Genomic DNA, 18,623 nt, shown 5'->3' on the forward strand with positions numbered 1-18,623 from the left:
TTAACAGGGCCGCAATGAACATATGTGTGCATGTGTCTTTATAATAGAGCTATTTATAATCCTTTGGGTATATACCAAGTAATGAGATTGCTGGGTCAAATGGTATATCTATTTCTAGATCCTTGAGGAATCACTACACTGTCTTCCATAAATGTTGAACTAATTTATAGTCCCATCAACAGTGTAAAAGTGTTTCTATTTCTCCACATCCTCTCCAGCATCTGTTGTCTCCTGATTTTTTAATGATTGCTATTCTAACTGGCATGAGATGGTAACTCAATGTGGTTTTGATTTGCATTTCTCTAATAACCAGTGATGATGAGCATTTTTCTTATGTTTGTTGGCTGCATAAATGGCTTCTTTTGTAAAGTGTTTGTTCATATCCTTTGCCCACTTTTTGATGGGGTTGTTTGATTTTTTTTCTTGTATATTTGTTTTAGTTCTTTGTAGATTCTGGATATTAGGCCTTTGTCAGATGGGAAGCTTGGAAAATTTTTTTCCCAACCTGTTGGTTGCCAGTTCACGCTAATGAATGTTTCTTTGGCTTTGCAGAAGCTTTTAAGTTTAATTAGATCATATTTGTCTATTTTGGCTTTTGTTGCCATTGCTTTTGGTGTTTTAGTCATGAAGTCCTTGCCTATGCTCATGTCCTGAATGGTATTGCCTAGGTTTTCTTCTAGAATTTTTATGGTGTTAGGTCTTATGTTTAAATCTTAAATCCACCTGGAGTTAACTTTTGTATAAGATGTAAGGAAGGGAGTCCAGTTTTAGCTTTATGCACATGGATATCCAGTTGTCCCAACACCATTTATTAAACAGGAAATCCATTCCTCATTGCTTATTTTTGTCAGGTTTGTCAATGATAATATGGTTGTAGGTGTGTGGTATTACTTCTGAGGCCTCTGTTCTGTTCCCTTGGTCTATATCTCTGTTTTGGTACCAGTACCATGCTGTTTTGATTACTCTAGCCTTGTAGTATAGTTTGAAGTCAGGTAGTGTGTTGCCTCCAGCTTTGTTCTTTTTGCTTAGGATTGTCTTGGCTATGAGGGCTCTCTTTTGGTTCCATGTGAAGTTTATATTGTTTTTTTCCAGTTTTGTGAAGAAGATCAATGGTAGCTTGATGGGGATAGCATTAATCTGTAAATTACTTTTAGCATTATGGCCATTTTCACAATATCGATTCCTCCTAACTATGAGCATAGAATGTTTTTCCATCCCTTTATGTCTTCTCTTATTTCTATGAGCTGTAATTTGTAGTTCTCCTTGAAAAGGTCCTTTACATTCTTTGTTAGTTGTATTCCTAGATATTTTATTTTCTTTATAGCAATTGTGAATGGGAGTTCGCTCATGATTTGGCTCTCTGTCTGTTATTGCTGTACAGGAATGCTTGTGGTTTCTGCACATTACTTTTGTATCCTGATACTTTGCTGAAGTTGCTTATGATCATAAGGAGATTTTGGGCTGAGATGATGGAGTCTTCTAAATACACAATCATGTCATCTGCAAATAGACACAATTTGACTTCCTCTTTTCCTTATTGAATACTCTTTATTGCCTTTTCTTGCCTTATTTCTCTGGCTAGGAATTCCAGTACTATGATAAATAGGAATGGTGAGAGAGGGCACTCTTTTCTAGTGCCAGGTTTCAAAGGGAATGCTTCCAGATTTTGCCCATTCAGTATGATATTGGCTATGAGTTTGTCATATATAGCTTTTATTATTTTGAGATACATTCCATCGATACTTAGTTTATTAAGAGTTTTTAGTATAAAGCGTTGTCGAATTTTGTGGAAGACCTTCTCTGCATCTATTGAGATAATCATGTGGTTTTTGTCTTTGTTCTGTTTATGTCATGGATTACATTTACAGGTTTATGTATGTTGAACCAGCCTTGCATCCCCAGGATGAAGCCTACTTGGTCATGATGGATAACCTTTTTGATGAGCTGTTGCATTTGGTGTGTCAGTATTTTATTGAATATATTTTCATTGATGTTCATCATGGATATTGGCCTGAAGTTTTCTTTTTTAGTTGTGTCTGTCTCATAAAATGAGTTAGGGAGTATTCCCACTTTTTGTATTGTATGTAACAGTTTCAGAAGGAATGGTACCAGCTTCTCTTTGTACACATGGTTGATTTCAGCTGTGAACCCATCTGGACCTGGGCTTTTTTTGGTTGGTATGCTATTAATTGCTGCCTCAACTTCAGACCTTGTTATTGGTCTATTTAGGGATTCAACTTCTTCCTAGTTTAGTTCTAGGAGGATGTAAATGTCCAGGAATTCATCCATTTCTTCTAGATTTACCTGTTTGTGTGCATAGAGGTGTTTGTAGCAATCTCTGATGGTAGTTTGTATTTCTGTGGAATCAGTGGTGATATCTCCTTTATCATTTTTTGTTGTTGTTTTTTGCATCTATTCGATTCTTATCTCTTTTCTTTTTTATTAGTCTGCTTAGCGGTCTATTTTGTTGATCTTTTCAAAAAAACAGCTTCTTAATTTATTGATTTTTTAAAGGGTTTTTTATGTCTCTATCTCCTTCAGTTCTGCTCTGATCTTAGTTTTTCTTGTCTTCTGGTAGCTTTTGAATTTTTTTGATCTTGCTCCTCTAGTTCTTTAAATTGTGATGATAGGGTGTCAATTTTACATCTTTCCTTGCTTCTCATGTGGGCATTTAGTGCTATGAGTTTTCCTCTAGACACTGCTTTAAATGTGTCCCAGAGATTCTGGTAAGTTGTGTCTTCATTCTCATTGGTTTCAAAGGAGATCTTTATTTCTACCTTCATTTCATTATTTATTCAGTAGTCATTCAGGAGCAAGTTGTTCAGTTTCCATGTAGTTGTATGCTTTTGGCCAAGTTTCTTAGTCCTGAGTTCTAAATTGATTCCAATGTGGTCTGAGAGACTGATTGTTATGATTTCCATTCTTTTGCATTTACTGAGGAGTGATTTACTTAAAATTATGTGGCCAATTTTAGAATAAGTGTGATGTGGTGCTGAGAAGAATGTATACTCTGCAAATTTGGGGTGGCGAGTTCTGTAGACACCTATTAAGTCCGCCGGGCCCAGATCTGAGTTCAAGTCCTGGATATCTTTGTTAATTTTCTGTCTTGTTGATCTGTTTAATATTGACAATGAAGTGTTACAGCCTCCCACTATTACTGTATAGGAGTCTAACTCTCTTTGTAGGTCGTTAAGAACTTGCTTTATGTATCTGGCTGTTCCTGTGTTGGGTGAATATATATTTAGGATAGTTAGCTCTTCTTGTTGCATTGATCTTTTACCATTATGTAATATCCTTCTTTGTCACTTTTGATCTTTGTTGGTTCAAAGTCTGTCTTATTGGAAACTGAGATTGCAACCCCTGCTTTTTTTTTGCTCTCCATTTTCTTGATAAATCTTCCTCCATCCCTTTATTTTGAGCCTATGTGTGTCTTTGCATGCGAGATGGCTCTCCTGAATACAGCACACTGATAGGTCTTGAATTTTTATTCAATTTGCCAGTCTCTGTCTTTTGATTGGGGTATTTAGCCAGTTTATATTTAAGGTTAATATTGTTATTTTTGAATTTTATTCTGCCATTTTGATACTAGCTGGTTGTTTTGCCTGTCAGTTTATGCAGTTTCTTTATTGTGCCGATGTTCTTTACCATTTGGTACATTTTTGCAGTGACTGATACTGGTTGTTCCTTTCCATGTTCAGGAGCTCATGCAAGACAGGCCTGGTGGTGATGAAATCTCTCAGCAATTGCTTGCTTGTAAAGGATTTTTTTCTTCTTCACTTATGAAGCTTAGCTTGGCTGGATATGAAATTCTGGGTTGAAAGTTCTTTTCTTTAAGGATGGTGAATATTGGCCCCAACTCTCTTCTAGATTGTAGGGTTTCTGCTGAGAGATCTGCTGTGAGTCTGATGGGCTTCCCTTTGTGAGTAACCCAGGCTTCCTCTCTGGCTGCCCTTAGCATTTTTTCCCTCATTTCAACCCTGGTGAATCTGGCGATTATGTGCCTTGGGGTTGCTGTTCGTGAGGAATATCTTTGTGGTGTTCTCTGTATTTCCTGGATTTGAATGTTAGCCTGTCTTGCTAGGTTGGGGAAGTTCTACTGGATAATATCCTGAAAAGTGTATTCCAACTTGGATTCATTCTCCCCATCACATTCTGGTACACAAATCAAATGTAGATTAGGTTTTTTTTACATAATCCCATATTTCTTGGAGGTTTTGTTCATTTCTTTCCATTCTTTTTTCTCTATTCTTGCCTTCTCATTGTATTTCATTGAATTGATCTTCAATCTCCAGTATGCTTTCTTCTGCTTCATTGATTTACCTATTGAAACATGTAAGCTTCATGTAAGTTCTCGTGCTGTGTTTTTCAGCTCCATTAAGTTGTTTTTGTTCTTCTCTAAGCTGGTTATTCTAGTTAGTATTTAACTTTTTTTCAAGGTTCTTAGTTTCTTTGCATTGGATTAGAATATGTTCCTTTAGCTCAGAGAAGTTTGTGATTACTCACCTTCTGAAGCCTTCTTGTGTCAATTCGTCAAACTCATTCTCCATCCAGTTTTGTTTCCTTGCTGGTGAAGAGCTGTGATCCCGTAAAGGAGGAGAGGCATTCTGGGATTTGGTGATTTTAGTCTTTTCACGCTGGTTACTTCCCATCTTTGTGGATTTATCTGCCTTTGGTTTGAAATTGGTGACTTTTGCATGAGGTCTCTGAGTGGACATCCTTTTTGTCAATGTTGAGGCTATTTTTATTTCTTAGTTTTCTTTCTAACAGTCAGACCCTGTGCTGCAGGACTGCTGGAGGTCCACTCCAGACCCTGCTTGCCTGGGAATCACCTGCAGAGGCTGTAGAACAGCAAGGATTTCTGCCTATTCCTTCCTCTGGTAGCTTCGTCCTGGAAGAATACCTACCAGATATCAGCCAGAGCTCATTTGTATGAGGTGACTCTTTGGATATACAGGGGTCAGGGAGCTGCTTGAGGAGGCAGTCTGTCCCTTGTCAGAGCCCTTGTCAGAGCCCAAGTGCTGTGCTGGGAACTCAGTTGCTCCCTTCAGAACTTCTGGGCAGGGATGTTTAAGTCTGCTGTAGCGGAACTCACAACAGCTCTTTTCCCAGGCGTTCTGTCCTGGGGAGGTGTGACTGTATTCATAAGTCCCTGACAGGCTGCTACCTTTTTTCAGAGAAGCCCTGCCCAGCAAGGAGGGAGTCTAGTCACAGTCTGCATGCAGAGGTGTTGTTGAGCTGCTGGGGGCTCCCACCAGCTGCTGTGCAAACTTCTTTGTGCTTTTGTTTACACAGGTATGGTAGAGCTGCCTCGGTAATGGCAGATGCCCATCCCCCAGTGGAGTGCGATTGTCCTGGGTTGAGCTCAAACTGCTGGGCTGGCTGCAAAAATCCCAAGCCAGTGGGATTCAGTGGCTGGTCTCTGTGGTGGTGGGACCTGCGGAGCCAGCTCACCTGGGCTTCCTGTCTTCAGCCCCCTTTCTCTCTGGGGTATGGGTGACTCTGTCTCACAGGGGCTACAGGCGCCAACCAAAATGGCTGCTCAGACTTTGTGCTGGCAACTCACAGCACTGGGTGAATCAGCCACCCAGATTTGTGTTGGAAACCCACGGCACCTTTTGGCATGCAAGAATCTCCTGTTCTGTGTGCTGCAAAAACCAGGGGAGAAGCGCAGCATTGGAGCCAGGTCTCTGGAGTGGCCAGAAAAGTCCCCAGTAGCATCTGTTGGGTAGGAGGGAGTGCCCTCTGGCCTGTTGCACTTCCTTGGTGAGGCAGTGCCCCATCCTGTCTTGGTTTTTCCTCCTTGGGCTACACCCACTGTCCAACCAGTCCCATTGAGATGAACCTGGTATCTTGGTTGGAAATGCGGAGATCACTCGCCTTCTACACCACTCTCACTGGGAACTACACTCCAGAGCTCTTCCTATTCAGCCATTTGGCAGAAGTCAGATTTTTTTCTTAAATATTTATCAGTCCTTTCGTAGATATCTACTTCTTTGAGGTCTATCATTAGGGATTCATTGTTTTCTTATGGTATTATCATAATTTTCTGCTTCTTCATTGCTTGTGTTCTTGTGTTGGTGTCTGTGCATTTGGGGATACAACCTCTGCTTCAGGACTTTACATGTGATTTTGGCAGGCTAGACTTTCACGATTTAGTCTAGCCTGGCTCTCTTGTTAGGACAGCTGATGACAACCACAGACGTGAAGTTTTTTGTCAGGTTCACTAGTTGGGTTGGGCCACTGCCTTTGCTCTCAGGTCCAGTGGAGCTGATGGCTGAGCACTGTGATCACCTCTGGTCAGCCAGTGTTGCAGGCTACATCCCCTTCCTGGTAGTAAAGCTGTTTTACATCTTCAGTTAGACAGGGCTGTGTGCTAGGCTCTGAGGTTAGGTGGACTCTGGCGAGTCCAGAGGCTATGTTCCATAGAAATGCATTATTAAGGCTTGCCTCTCTTCTTAGGCAGAGCTTTGGGGTATGCTCTAAGGTTGGGTAGGTGGGTTCTTGGTTAGGGATTCAAGTCAATGGGACTGTCCACTGAATTTCTGGGTTTGGCCAGAGTGGCTTTGTGGATAGGCTGTGCTATTGGTGCATCTCTGAGTGGACACCACTGTTAGCAGGAACACTGAGCTACCACCAAAGTTCTGGTCCCTGTGAGCCCAACCCCTTTTCTTTGTTTCTACCTGACTCCAGGCAGTCTAATCTTACAGTTTCCACCAGTGTTCCCTGTGAAGTGAAGCAATATTGGGCCTCTTAAGAAGTGCCCCAAAGTACTGGGAAAGCTGCATGTACCATATGGGTTCTCTTTTATAACTTTAGAAACTGTGTTCTTAGGGGAATTCTCTCTGTGTGGTGCATTGTTGACTTGGAATTGGAGCAATGAGCTCAGAGTGAGATAATTTCTCTTACTCTTCTAATGCATATTTTGGGTTTTGTGGTCCATGTGGGTGTCTCAGTCTCATTCCCAAGATTTAGAATTTTCACAAAGGTACTTTTATCTTTTAAAAGTTACTACTTGGACTTTCTGTGGTGACCCCCTATTCTGCCATCTTAATGATGTCCAAAGCTGAGATCTTATTAGATTTTCTTCTAAAAATACCCTGGATTGTTCTATAATTAAGGCTATAAAATCTAAGAATAATAGTTTTAAATCTCCTTGTATGACCTTTGATTCTGTAGCCCCATCCTGCTCAATAAAGTTTCTGTGAATATGGAAATATCTGTAAATTTGTGCTCTCCAATATAATAGCCACTAGCCACATTTAACTATTAAGAAATTGGAATGGAGATAGTGTGATTAAATAACTTGAGTTATAATTAAATTTAATGTTAATTAATTTATTTTTAAATAGGCAATTGTGGCTTTTCATTACCTAAGTTGCCTGCTAAGGGCACCGTGTGAGTTTCCTCAGATGTAGTCAATCAACAAACACAATGGGGAAGCTGAACATCAGCCATGTAGCCTAACCTGAGTCACTTCACATATGGAAACTAGGTATGGATTATAAAATATATTTAGAAAGATAAAGGTAGTGAATGACACTGTTTTATTTTGTTTTACTAACAAGTACCATAAACTGGGTAGCTTAAACAACAGAAATATATTTTCTTGCAGTTCTGGAGCCTATAAATTAAAATTAAGGCAAGGCAGGTTTGGTGTTATTCTGCAGTCTCTCTCATTGCCTTTCAAATGACCCTATGTCTTCACATTGTGCTTCCTCTGTGTGTATTTGTGTTCTAGTCAACTTGCCTTATACAAATGTCAGTAACCTTAGAATAGAGCCCATACAAATGACCTCATTTTACATTAGTTACTACTTTAAAGGCCCTATCTCCAAATACAGTCACAGACTGAGGTACTTAAGACTTCAACATAAAAATATTGAGGGGACACAATTCAGCCCGTAAAACAAGCTGTATCACTTAGCTATTGCTGGATAGCAAGGCATCTCAAAAAACAAGCACTTATTATCAGACAACTATCTACAGTTTGCTTGGCTGAGGATGGGTTTGGCTTGACAGTTCTCACTGCAAATCTGTAGTCACCTTTGCATAAGGCTGCAGAAGTTGGGGTGAGTTTGGTTCCAGATTTCTCTCATCCTTTTCTTGGGGTAATGAGTCTAGAAGAAAAATGGTCTTCTGGCTGAGGAACATACAGGAGAAGGAAAGTAGGAAAACACGAGACTCCTCAGGCTTAAGATGAACTGGTAAATTGTCGCTTCCATCCATTTACTATTGGCCAAAGCAAGTCACATGACATACCCCCAAAACTAGGGCAACTATACTTCGTCTATGATGAAGAGATAGGGTAAAGAATTGAGAACACTATTGCCATTTAGCCAAAAGCCTTTATAGTTTGTAAATCATGCTTTGCCAAGTCAAGAAAGCTGAATTCCATCATTAAATAAAAAGATAAAATGGTATGTATAAATGAAGGCAAAATACAAAGATCACACTGTAAATAAACACGGAGTGGAATTAAGCAGGGACCGGGACAATTGCTGTAAATGGATTCATATAGCAGAGATGCAAGTTGGATATTTACATATTCAAGAAGGATTTCTGTAATTAATGATACTGGATTTGGGGAGGATGGGAAAGCACTGTTATGGTGGCGGACACTTGTAATCCCAGCTACTTGGGAGGCTGAGGCAAGAGAATTACTTGAACCCAAGAGTCAGAGGCTGCAGTGAGCTGAGATCATGCCATTCACTCCAGCCTAGGCAAGAAGAGCGAAACTCTGTCTCAAAAAACAAAACAAACAAACAAAGTGAGTTTCAGACTGGTTAAATAAAGTTCCTGAGCTTATAGAGCTTTGAAATGCTACAGTGTGGCTACAAATCCACTTTCTCTGCTCCTGATTACTAGGCTCTTACCAAATCTACCTAATAAGTGTGCAGACCCTGCAGTGAAGAATAACTGCGCTGTGAAAAGGAACAGTACTTTATTATGAAATGATACTGTATTATCCATAAGTTATTTTGAAATGATAAAATGTTAAATGACTTCAAGAGTAGTCAATGCAAATTTAGTTACAGCAACATTTACCAACACAGAGGGTTGGTATCTCATCATCTATTTATGGCAATTTTCTTTGGAGTGTAAATAATGCACAGATGTTAAGGATCATCACCTACCTATAGTCTGTAAATCCAAATGAAAGGACAGAGTTGTCACTTTGATCTTAACAGAAGGCAGAAATGTCATGCTGTTCAGCATCCAACCCTTCATTGGTTAAAATGTCACTTTGTCTATAGAGGCAAAATATTTATTGCCTCTATAATCCACATATTATATGAAACCCAAAATTTTCCTTGAGCTGATATAATTAAATGTTTACTTAGAAATACACCATATAAATTGTTGATGCTAATAATCATTTTCTTTTTAATGTGTATCTGAAACATTTAAAAGAAGAGTCATTTGTTGGAAAATCCTACAAACATTTTCAGGCTTTTCACCGCTTCTAAAATGTTGGCATTTTGATATAAAACTTTTTTATCCCCAAGAGGGAAATGAAAAAGGATATGTTTGAGTGCCTTACTTAGTAGACAGATAAATCTAATTAGCATTAAATTAGACTACAGTATCAGGGTTAGCCATATGTGTATTTCAGTTTAATTGGAGAAAACTATAGAGTTCATTAATCAAATCACTATGCAATATACACAAAATGTTGCAAATGGCAAAGGCTTGCAAATGCAAATACCAGAAATCATGGATCTATACCTCAAATACAGAAATTGCTTTTATTCAACATATTTTTCACTAGTTTGAGTGTCCATAGCTTAATGTGAATTATATTTAATGACACAGGGCTACTAACAGTTTAAACATGATTCAAATAATAAATTTAAGCCATTTTGAATGTAATTTTAATGTTTGATAGATAAAGATTCAGATATGCCAATAAATTAATCTTTAGTTCTTCATTAGTTTAACAAGATTTGTACAAATGGACTTCATAGGCTGTGTTGGGATCTTAAGGAGAATAAGGGTGTATGGAAGATGATTGTTGTTTCTATACGTTATTTCTCCTTCCCTCTCTGCTACCCTTTGCCTTAGCTCAGTGCATAGCCCCAAGCAAGAATTATGATTTTTTAAACCAGCTATGACACTCTTATCCCTTCTGTCATATTGGTAACTTTTCCACCCCCTCCTGCAACCATGATGTCCCACTGAGCACGCTCTAACCAATGCAGTGTAAAAGCATCAATGCTTGTGTGATTCAGGGGATGAAACATGCTTCTTATTAAAAAAAAAAGTGAGGGACAACCAGAGAATGGAAAGGTTCTTATTCATATGCCTCTTTTTCTGCTTGGGAAGTTGAAGATTTCTATAACTTTCATGAGACTATATTTCCCAGACATTGGAATCCAAAGCAAGGGACTACAGAGTGATTCGACAGAGCATAATTGGGAATCAAATTAAAAATCTGGCATCTAACACCAGCTAAGATTTGAATTTGAAAAGGTCTTTTTGCCTGGATTTGTCACTTGTGATTAAATATACCTAAAAGAGTGAATACTTTGAGCATAAATCAAATAAACCTGCCACTGTTTGTTAAAGGCTGGGGAGGGATAACTTGGGGAAAAACGCTAGATTTAGGTGATGGGAGGATGGAGGCAGCAAACCACCTTGCCATGTGTGTACCTATGCAACAATCCTGCATGATCTGCACATGTACCCCAGAACCTAAAGTACAATTTTAAAAAAAGAAAGAAAAGGGTAATATATTCAGGAATAAATATTCAAGATATATATATTTTTAAATACAAAGATTACTAGTTAACGATTTATCATATGGAATTTAACACAAATATCTTGTGGCTATGTGAATTTGAAATATGTATAATTTAAACTGGATATTTAAACTGTATATTTGTAGGAAAAATATACAATATACTTTCAGAAGACTCACTATACTTGTTCAAACACTGTCAACACATATAGTGATTTCTAAATGGGTGAGAAAGAACATCCTAACAAAATAAACAAAAAAGCTTAAATGAGTCAAAATGCATTAATGAGCAGAGTTACAATTTAACGGCAAACTGTCTTTAGGTTTTCAGTTTATTAAAGATAGAATATTTGGCATTATTTTTAGTTTTTATTTAGATATAATAACCCTAAGCATGAAAAGATCTGCTTTCCTTTAACCTAAAGAAACCACATAATTTTTTTTGATTGTTTGTTTGTTTTGTAATATTATCCTGAGAAAGAAAACTAAAAATTAAGGACTCCAATTCACTATTCCAAAAGGAAAAAAAATAAGGTGAAAACTGAGTTTTGCTGCAACTTTCTTTTTGTTCCTAAGCAGATACCTACAGATAAAAAGTTAAGTATTCCCAAAGGTAGCTACTCTCTGTTCATCTTATGTAAAGTGCTGATTTACTGAGTGAGCATGAGCTGACTATTTCCTTATTTGCTTCTTTGATCTTGCAACTTGTGGATTACAATACCCCCACTCTTTCCCCTCCAGCCCATTTTCCCTCTTAAATATTGAAGCCCTCAAATTCATCTTTAGAGAAAGGCGAAGACCTCAGACTGCTTCTCTGATTTTTTTTTTTTTTTTTCCCTTCTGGGCATGCCCTTAACCTTGGCAAAATAAACTTCTAAATTGATTGAGACCTGTCTCAGATACTTTTGGGCTTACAATCCTAATGTAACCTGTCTGGATCCATGGTTCTTTCTAAAATGTGGTCATTTGTTATTTGAACAGTATGATTCTAAAGAGCAATCTATTATTTTTTTCCTAGAATTTCTTGATTATTTCCACAACAATATTTGTCCTTATGAGTTAAGCCTGATATGTTTTCAGGATTAAGTCTCATTTAACTTTGTCCTATGTTTGTATTATATCTTTTAATAGGACTGAAAAATTAAATTGCATTTATATAAAATGGATAATTTTCTTTACTATGTGAAGTGTGTGTTGAATATGATGATTCAGATTTTTAAAACAAAACAACAACAAAACAGTTTCTAAAATGTTTTTTCTTGTGAAAAGTTTGCCAACCAATAATGGTATTCACTTATAAAATTAGTTAATTCCAAAACAATTTGCTAGCACTTGTTTTAGGTTGTCCTAAGTATATGGCCAGAATTTGAATTTATACCTATGGCCTCAGATTCTCCTACTAAGTTACAGAAGAAGGTAAATAAGGAAGTCATCAATGAAGAAATTGAAATTACTAGAATTGCTTCCAAATTCATATTTAGACTCTTTTCTCAGCAGATAAAGTTAGGCTGCCAAAGGCCCAAAGGGTTTCTTTAGGTCCTTCTATGACAGTGCCAGTTTGAAGGCGTGTACCTTTTTCCTGGGGAACTCTTTTCCATATACCAGGACATGTTTATCCTTTTTCCCTATACCAAGGAAATGTATTCACTACATTTGCTTATTTTTTATTTTTCACTACTCAACTCCTCGTATTTGGAAAAATAATGATTCTGAGAATTACATTATAACATTTACTAGGTTATCTCCCATCCAGCAGGTTACACTGGGAATCCTGAAAACAATGAAGGTACAGATGTGTCATGGTTTGTGAGATGTGAGCTCAGGTATTTATCTGGGGAATTAATAAAATAACATTTTTTCTAGAAGATATTGTGGTAAAATGATTAGTAATTATTTTTAAACTACATACAAGATGTAAACTACATTTCTACTTTACAATGTAAAATAAGTAAGCACAGATCTTATCCTACCAGTGACTTCCATTTACTATTTTTATTTGCTTCATTGGAAGCATTTTATTTATTTTTGAAATTATTATTTTTTTTATTTTACTTTAAGTTTTGGGGTACAAGTGCAGATCTAGGAGGATTGTTACATAAGCAAACACATGCCATGTGGTTTGCTGCCTACATCCCCCCTCACCAACATTAGATACTTCTCCTAATGTTACCCCTCCCTAATCTTCCCACCCCCTATTATTCCTCCCCAACCCCCCCAAAACACCCCAGTGTGTAATGTTCCCTTCCCTGTGTCCATGTGTTCTCATTGTTCAACACCCACTTATGAGTGAGAACATGCTGTGTTTGGTTATCTGTTCTTGTGTCAGTTTGCTGAGAATGATGGTTTCCAGATTCATTCATGTCTCTGTAAGGGACATTAACTCATCCGTTTTTATGGTTGCACAGTGTTCCATGGTGTATATGTGCCACATTTTCTTTATACAGCCTATTGTTGATGGGCATTTGGGTGGTTCCAAGTCTTTACTATTATAAACAGTGCCACAATGAACATATGTGTGCATGTGTATTTATAATAGAACAATTTATATCTTTTGGGTATATACCCAGTAATGGGATTGCTGGGTCAAATGCTATTTCTATTTCTAGATCCCTGAAGAATAATTACACTGTCTTCCATAATGGTTGAACTAATTTATAGTCCCACCAACAGTGTAAAAGTGTTCCTATTTCTTCACATCTTCTCCAGCATCAGTTGTCTCGAGATTTTTTAATGATTGCTATTCTAACTGGAGTGAGATGGTATCTCAGCGTGGTTTTGATTTGCATTTCTCTAATGACCAGTGATGATGAGTATTTTTTCATGTTTGTTGGCCTCATTAATGTCTTTTTTTAAAAAGTGTCTGCTCATATCTTTCACCCACTTTTTGATGAGGTTGGTTGTTTTTTTCTTGTAAATCTGTTTTAGTTCTTTGTAGATTCTGGATATTAGCCCCTTGTCAGATGGGTAGATTGCAAAATTTTTTTTCCCATTCTGTTGGTGGCCAGTTCACTCTAATGACTGTTTCTTTTGCTGTGCAGAAGCTCTTAAATTTAATTAGATCCCATTTGTCTATTTTGGCTTTTGTTGTCATTGTTTTTGGTGTTTTAGTCATGAAGCCCTTGCCTATGCCCATGTCCTGAATGGTATTGCCTAAGTTTTCTTCTAGAGTTTTCATGGTGTTAGGTCTTATGTTTAAATGTGTTTAAATCTTTAATTCATCTGGAGTTGATTTTTGTATAAGGTGTAAGGAATGGGTGGAGTTTTAACTTTCTGCACATGGCTAGCCAATTTTCCCAACACCATTTATTAAACAGGGAATCCTTTTCCCATTGCTTGTTTTTGTCCAGTTTGTCAAAGATCAGATGGTTGTAGATGTGTGGCATTAGTTCTGTAACAGAGATATACACCAATGGAACAGAACAGAGACCTCTGTTCTGGTACCAGAACCATGCTGGTACCAGTTTTGGTACCAGTACCATGCTGTTTTGATTACAGTAGCATTATAGTACGGTTTGAAGTCAGGTAGCATGATGCTTTCAGCTTTGTTCTTTTTGCTTAGGATTGTCTTGGCTATGCGGGCTTGTTTTCATATGAAGTTTAAGGTGGCTTTTTCCGGTTCTGTTAAGAAGGTTAAGGGCATCTTGATGGGGATAGCATTGAATTTGTAAATTACTTTTGGCAGTATTGCCATTTTCACAATAATGATTGTTCCTAACCACGAGCATGGAATGTTTTTCCATCTGTTTGTGTCGTCCCTTATTTCCTTGAGCAGTAGTTTGTAGTTCTCCTTGAAGAGTTCCTTTATGTCCCTTGTTAGTTGTATTCCTAGGTATTTCGTTCTCTTTGTAGCAATTGTGAATGGGAGTTTGTTCATGATTTTGCTGTTTGTCTGTTATTGGTGTTCAGGAATGTTTGTGATTTTTGCACATTGACTTTGTATCCTGAGACTTTGCTGAGGTTGCTTATCAGGTTAAGGAGATTTTGGGCTGAGATGATGGAGTCTCCAAAATATATAATCATGTCATCTTCAAATAGAGACAATTTGACTTTTTTTCTCATTGAATACTCTTATTTCTTTTTCTTGCCTGATTGCTCTGGCTAGAATTTCCAATACTGTGTTGAATAGAAATGGTGAGAGTGGGCAGTCTTGTCTAATGCCAGTTTTCAAAGGGAATGCTTCCAGTTTTTTTGCCCATTTGGTATGCTATTGGCTGTGGGTTTGTCATAAATAGCTTTTATTATTTTGAGATATGTTCCATCGATATCTAGTTTATTAAGAGTTTTTATCATAAAGGGCTGTTGAATTTTGTCGAAGGCCTTCTCTGCATCTTTGAGATAATCACGTGGTTTTTGTCTTTGCTTCTATTATGTGACAGGTTATGCTTTTAGATCTGCCTATGTTGAACCAGCCCTGCCTCCAAGGGATGAAGCCTACTTGATTGTGATAGATAAGTTTTTTGATGTCCTGCTGCATTTGGTTTGCCAGTATTTTATTAAAGATTTTTGTAACAATGTTCATCATAGATATTGGCCTGAAATTTTTTTTTAGTTGTGTCTCTGCCAGGTTTTGGTATCAGGATGATGTTGGTCTCATAAAATGAGTTAAGGAGGATTCCCTCCTTTTGTATAGTTTGGAATAGTTTCAGAAGGAATGGTACTAGCTCCTTTTGTGTGTGTGTGTGTGTGTGTGTGTGTGTGTGTGTGTGTGAGCGCGCACAGATGTGCAATTTAGAAGAATACAGGAGAATTAATAGATAAAATGCTCCATATTCCTTATAACTTTCATACAATCTTCCTTTTGTCTTTCTAATCAAAGCCAATTTAGATTCAAAGACAATTTTAGGATCATATTACTTTTGCTCAAATCTTCAATTGTCCGTTAAATCTGTCACTGAGTTTTGGTGGTTTATTGAAGAGATTGTTCTTTTTTCCCTCTAATTTCTATGAATTTTCTTTCTAAATGCCTGTGCAATACTTTATTTTACTTTGGATTTGGCACTCTGATTAATACTTATTTCAAACTCTAGCCTTCGCTGATGATTTTGTATCCTAGAATAAATTATGTCAGTTTAATTACAGATTCAGTTTATTTTCAATGTAAGGAATCACATATATTTATTTTTAATTTAGAGAATCCCAAAATGACAAATCATTTTCTATTAGACTTTGGATGTGATTTCTACTCAATTTTATTCTCTTCTGTAATTTTTTGATATGACATATCCAAATGTTATAACTTATTTATTTACATAGGTTATTATATTGGCTAAATCATAGAGTTTGCTAAATCTGAGATGTTTACAAGCACCTGAAACTTGTATGCCTTAAATCTGCAGTGTAAGAAAATAAATTTAAGCTATATTTCAAGTAATTTAAGAATATTAAAGTGTCAGATAATTATTATTATTTTGTATTAATCATTATGTTATTTTTTATTTAATAAGTATTACCCCTGACTGGCCAATGATTAATGAATTGTTAGCTCTTTGTAACCATTGCACTTTCATGCTATATATCTGATATTATATAACATAATATCAGTTATGAATTTTAATGCATGAAAGATTTTATTTGAAAGATGGAACTAAATTCTACTTTAAATTTTACAGGTGGCTAGAGTATAATATTTTTTCAATCCTAGAAAGTTCACTTACCTCCAATAAGAGTTACAATTTTTATTACAATTTTACTTGAAAGGTAAAATAAGAATTCCACAAAAAGACAATATAAACAGTCATATCTTGATTTAAGTGCACAAAATCCAAAGCATGTAGCAGTCACAATAACTGAGACAACTTAAGCCTATATATTGATTTTTTTTCCTACAAATTCAGTGTATCCTGGCTAATGATAAAGCTCAGTTTCTGTGAAATTATATGAAGAGATTTATCTGATAATACTCTGCCAACTTCCTGGAGAGAAACAAGCTGGAGGTGACAAGTGCCAATACACTATGGCATAAGCAGAGCTTACCTTAGATCTTGGCATTTCAGTTTTCAACACTGAGAGAAGCAGTCAGTCATTTCAACATCAGTCAGGTGGATATAGAGTGACTTCATGGAAAGTAACAAATTCATTAAATAGCTTGATAGCTCTTCTAGAAGCTTTTTCTGAAACAGGTGAGATAAAAGGGCTTTTAAAAATAAACTAACAAGTAAGTTGGACACGTTAAAATAAAGAAAACATGTTGGGGGCATGATTGATGAGACGCCTCAGAATGTTATCCGTGGGAAACTAAATGTAGATTAGACAAGTCACCAGAGCCTGAAGTTGCCAATTAAGGTAGCTAAATCCTCCGCCTTTAGAAAGGATCACGTGTAAGACAAACTTTATAATGCTGCAAAATTCAAAGTTGATTTTGCTTTTGGTTTTGGTTTTCTCTTGGTCAATAGCAGGGACACATGCATATATATATTTTAAATATAAAATAACAAGGTCATATGTACATTGAAGAGTAAAGCAATAAAATTATTCTGAATTCTATAATGTATTTGCTACAAAATATTACCTTCAAATATTTTATTTTTATTTTTCTTTAAAGCTTTGCTTTATTTTGTTAATAAATAAATAAACTATATAATAGATTGAAAGACAAAAAGAATAATGAATTGTTTTATTGTTCCACAGAGTCCATTTTTTCATGTGTATATTTCCCAGAATGTAGAATTGTAATAGTTAGAATAGAAATTCAAGAGATATACCATTGAATTTTTTAACTGTTTCATGATCCAAAGTATATTTGTGTGAAGGATGAGAGCAATGGAAAAATGAAACATTACATTTTGGCTACATTACATTTTCATTAAGTAATATTCAGTGACTTAAATGTGTGTGAATGTGTATGGATGGAGTATTTGACCTTCTCTCTCCTATAGGCTACTAAGACTCTTTCAGGGTGGTGGTGTCCGTTTTTGTAAGTTATAAACTGTACTTTTTCAACAGGGTATTTGGCTGGTATTTATGAATCAGCAATTAACAGAAGGTATAATGAGTGCCATGAAAATGAAACTTTTGTTTATTACGTCTTCAACCTCATTAAGGGCCCTTGTATTCTCAATTTAAAAAATGTTATAGATTTAAACATTTGCATTTGGTAGGAATTTTCAATGCTGTTGCTTGGCAAATTGCCAAGTGGGAGCAAGACTATGAAATGATCTGCCTTTTTCAAAGGAGATCTCTAGCAAATAGTGTTTTTCATGTGAAAGATATGCCAAGGAATTTAGATTAAGTAATCCTTACAGTAAGTCTAAGAAGAAAGGTAGTATCATTATCCCACTATTTTGATGCAGTAATTTATTTTAGAGAGGTTAACTTGCCCAAGTTTATTATGCATTAGTGGGTAACAGAATTGGGACTTGTACCATGGTCCTCCAACCCCACATGTGATGTACATCTCATTACACAACGATGGTATACAAACTTAGAAATTAAAGCACCTACTGCATTCCGACAGCTATGAGAGTGCAAACTGCCTAAATTCAGTTGAAGTAGCTATAATTGGAATAGCAAGATTGCAATTGATTCTAAACATTTGTATGTTTACAGAAGTATTTTGGTGTTTTTGACTCTTTAAGATAAATTTATCCCTGGCCTTCTGAATTGACATGGTACATATACATGTATTCAATATCAGCTGAGAGTGGGATCTTACACGACTGGCATCATATATTCTTTGCCTCATTATTATCTTGTTTCCTATTCCTTTCCACCAAATTCCTGCTGCTTTGCTCATGTTATTCTCTTTGGATGTGTAATGTTACCCAAAGGTTTGAATATAAATCCTCATAGTTTGGTAATCAAGAAATCAAAAGACAAAGACATCCACTCTAACCACCCTCTGCCCTCCCGTATAGAGTAACTGAAGTAACAACCCAATTGTCAAAAG

At 36.6% G+C, this 18,623-nt stretch overlaps 1 long non-coding RNA gene across 4 annotated transcripts in view; it reads left to right on the forward strand.

Moving 5' to 3' along the window:
- Positions 1 to 18,623, forward strand: part of LOC108282650 — an 87,334-nt gene that overhangs the window by 49,848 nt on the left and 18,863 nt on the right. For 2 of the 4 annotated variants that reach the window (XR_005195487.1, XR_005195488.1), the window contains exon 3: positions 12,495 to 12,561. The exons of 1 other annotated variant lie outside the window; for it this stretch is intronic. This is a non-coding gene — a long non-coding RNA (uncharacterized LOC108282650). Of the gene's footprint in view, positions 1 to 12,491; positions 12,562 to 18,623 lie in introns of all 4 variants that reach the window. One more of the 4 variants, XR_001816519.2, reaches the window with a different exon arrangement.

The sequence above is a fragment of the Cebus imitator genome, unplaced genomic scaffold, assembly GCF_001604975.1.
Source record: "Cebus imitator isolate Cc_AM_T3 unplaced genomic scaffold, Cebus_imitator-1.0 Scaffold247, whole genome shotgun sequence".
NCBI classification, from domain to species: Eukaryota; Metazoa; Chordata; class Mammalia; order Primates; family Cebidae; genus Cebus; species Cebus imitator.